Source organism: Otolemur garnettii, unplaced genomic scaffold (assembly GCF_000181295.1).
Source record: "Otolemur garnettii isolate 467f Iridium unplaced genomic scaffold, OtoGar3 scaffold00052, whole genome shotgun sequence".
Lineage (NCBI taxonomy): Eukaryota > Metazoa > Chordata > Mammalia > Primates > Galagidae > Otolemur > Otolemur garnettii.
The window spans coordinates 8,075,236-8,078,972 of NW_003852447.1; the positions used below are offsets into that span (position 1 = coordinate 8,075,236).

A 3,737-nucleotide genomic window follows, 5' to 3' on the forward strand; every position below is an offset into this window, starting at 1 on the left:
CACTCAGTCCTTGTGGGTACAGAGAGTCACGTTTCTAGTGTGAAGTTTGCTACTGTGAGGCAAGTGAGCACAGTATGCTAGTAGGATGAGCTATCTTCTTATACCAAAGTATGCTGACTTTGAAGGCGTATTCAGCTGATTTGTACATCTGAAAACTAAGTTATGATTAACGATGAGATTCATCACTAGACAAGAAATAGGTTCTGTAATCTCAGTATTTTCTCCAATACTTAATTCAGTGGGTACTATTTTAAGAGAGATGTTATGTAACTATCAAATGCCAAGTTTGCAAAGGGGAATGTTAGCTCTTGTGAATTGACTGTACATTGGCTCTTAGGGCTTTTAGTTGTTTTTTGTGTAAGTTTTTTTATGTCCTAAAAATTACACTTTATAAATTTAACACAATTCCAATCTAAACTTACAGCATTTCTTTGGTAGAAATTAACAAGCTGATTCTAAATTTCACAGGGAAAGGCAAAGGAACTACAGTAATGAAAACAATTTTGAAAAAAGAACAAGTTGGGGTATTCTTGAGAGAAGTCTGAGGGTAGCCATGGTAGTGGCAGGAGGTGGGCCTGGGCCAGGAGTGGTTGTTAAACCTGGCTCAGGAGCGGCTGCAAGTGCAACTACGGGAGAAGAGGGGGAGATAAAGCCGGTGGTGGCTGCTCCGCCTGGGGAGGGGATGTCAGCTGCTTCAGCAGCTGAGCCCAATTCCAGAGAGGCTGAAAGTGGGGATGCAAGCATGGTCCATGTAAGTGGTGGTTTGGAGACTGAATCCTCCAGTGGAAAAGATGCACTAGAAGGGGCTGGGGCTACTTCAGAGGTGATGGATACTCAGGCCGGCTCAGTGGATGAAGAGAATAGCTGACAATTGGGAGAGGTAGAACTCCAACGTGGGGTATGTACAAAGTGGTTCACTGAGGACACCTTTAGCATAGATACCTCATCCTGTCTGCTGTTCCTGACCAACTACAGTTTTCATTGCAATGTAGCCATCATTGTGGGAATACTTATTTCCAACGGAAGCAAGCAAACTTGAAGGAAATGTGCCTTAGTGCTTTGGCCCACCTAACATGGCAGTCCAGAACACAGGACAAACATCCCGAAACATCCAGAAACCTTCTCCAAAGACAAGGATATTCTACCATTTATTGATAAATACTGGGAATGCATGACAACCAGACAGGAAAATGAGTTGGCCAAATAACATCATTAAAATAATGAGTAAAGAAAGAGATGTATTCTTGGTAAAGGAACACCCAGATCCTGGGAGCAAAGACCCAGAAGAAGATTACCCCAAGTTTGGACTTTGGGATCAGGATCTTAGTAACATTGGTCCTACTTATGACAGCCAAAAACAAAGCAGTGCAGTGTCTACCAGTGGGAATCTAAATGGGGGAATTGCAGTGGGCAGCAGTGGAAAAGGAAGAGGAGCTAAGCTCAAACAGCAGGATGGAGGGCCCACAGGAACCACCAAGAAGGCTGGGAGTGATCCTTTGTTTTCTGCTCAGCACCTTGCTCCTCATGGCTACTATCCCTCGGAACACCCATTTAACAAAGATGGCTATTGGTATATTCTAGCTGAGCCTGATCCCACACCCTGACCCTGAGAAGCTTGAACTTGACTGTGGGGCAGGAAAACCTATTCCTTAGACCTCTTCAGAGCCTGCTTGTATGATCAGGTTTTGTTGTCCCTACATGACAGAGCTCCTAAGTTAAAGATCTCTGATGACTGGCTGTCTGTGGTTGGAGAGAAGGGTTACTCTATGGTGCGGCCCTCGCTTGGGATACAGAATGGTGCCTGGTACTTTGAAGTCACCGTGGATGAGATGCCACTGGACACTGCTGCCAGCCTGGGTTAGTCTCAGCCCTTAGGTACTCTTCAAGCTCCCTTAGGTCATGATAAATTTAGCTATTCTTGGCAGAGCAAAAAGGAAACCAAGTTCCACCAGTCCATTGGGAAGCACTACTCTTCTGGCTATGGACAGGGAGACATCCTGGGATTTTATATCAACCTTCCTGAAGACACAGAGACAGCCAGGTCATTGCCCAATACTTATAAAGCTAAGGCTTTAATAAAGTTCAAGAGTTATTTGTATTTTGAAGAAAAAGACTTTGTGGATAAATCAGAGAAGAGCCTAAAGCAGACTCCCCATAGTGAGATAATATTTTATAAAAATGCTGTCAATCAAGGTGTGACTTCCATAGATGTTTTTGAGGGGGTTTACTTTCCAGCCATCTCACTGTACAAGAGCTACATAGTTTCTGTTAACTTTGGACTTTGCTTCAAGTACCCTCCAAACGACCTCACCTACTGCCCTAGAGCGACATGGGCTGGGGCGCTGTGGTGGACCGACCACAAAGCTGATGTCTTATATCACATGGAGATGGAAGTGGATGGCTGGCGCCGTCCCCTGTGGGAACCCTGACCAGGTCCTGCCTTCTTCTCAGACATGAACTTTCTGGACAAGAATACAGGGGTTTTATTATTATTTTTGAACTATCTCAGATGTTCTCCCAAAGATGCTACAGAACACAGCCTCTCTCCTCTCAGGAAGTTAAAAGGCTGGACAGTTCTGGAGAGGCTCCCTGCCCATCAGCATTCTCTCCCCACTTCCAGTGACTGCTTTTATTCTGTGTGCCATAAGCCAACAACTCTGACCCCAGGATCTATAAGCTTCCTGTGAAATTGGTGCTGTGCCACATCCCCTGCCAGCTGGGACTTGTTACCTTACTGTATTTCCTAAGAAGTAAATATTCTTGTCCAGATGAGTAGCTTCTTTAAAGACATTTCTTTCCATGGGCAGTGACTCCATCTGACCTGTTTTCCAAGAAAGTGGTGGGTCTGTTTCTGAGAAGAGCTGAAATCAATGGCTGTACATTCTAAACCAATCTAAAAGCTATTTCCTTTTTAGTGTGAGTTTGGCTTTGTTATTAATTTTGAGATACACTTTTGGACACTGAGATCTTGGAAACTACTAGATCTCTGAAACCATAATTGTGAAAGGACTTGCTTGCAACAAAATGAGAAACTCTTCCCAAACTTGTTCTGAGGTTAAAAAAAAAAAAGAACGAAAAAGAAAAGAAAAAAGAACAAGTTGGAGGACTCACACAATCTAATTTAAGACTTACTCTAAGGCCATTGTCACCAAAGCAGTGTGGTATTGGTGAAAAGTTGGATACCCACATCAACAGAACAGAATTGAGAGTCAGATGTAGACCTATAAACATTTGAGCTATTGATTTTTAGCAAAGGTGAAAAAGTAATTTAATGGAGAAAAGTATAGCACTTTCATCAAATAATATTAAAAGAATTGAACATCTACCTAAAATTGAACTTTGACCCCATACCTCACACATTTTACATAAACTTAAATGTAAAATTTAAAATTGTCAATTTCCAAAAAGAAAGAAAAGAAGAAAGAAAGATCGATAATCTGTGTACTTTGGGGCCAGGTAGATTTCTTATATATGACAGCAAATGTGTCCACCCAAAATGAATAATTGGATTTTATCAAAATGAAAACCTTCTTTGTAAAAGATATTGCTAAGAGAATAAAAAACTGCAGACTTCACAAAAATATTTGCAAAGCATGTATTTAACAATAAAGTTTTATCCAGAATATATAAAGAACTCACAAAACTCAGTAAGAAACCAAAGAATCCTATTTTTTAATGGCCAAAAAAATAAAAACTGTACAAATAAATCAGTAAAGACGACACAGGGATGATAAATA

The 3,737-nt window shown here is 41.4% G+C and overlaps 1 pseudogene; it reads left to right on the plus strand.

The window, feature by feature from the left end:
• The first annotated feature begins 553 nt into the window (after positions 1-553).
• LOC100956498 lies at positions 554-2,429 on the plus strand (annotated as a pseudogene).
• The last annotated feature ends 1,308 nt before the right edge of the window (positions 2,430-3,737 follow it).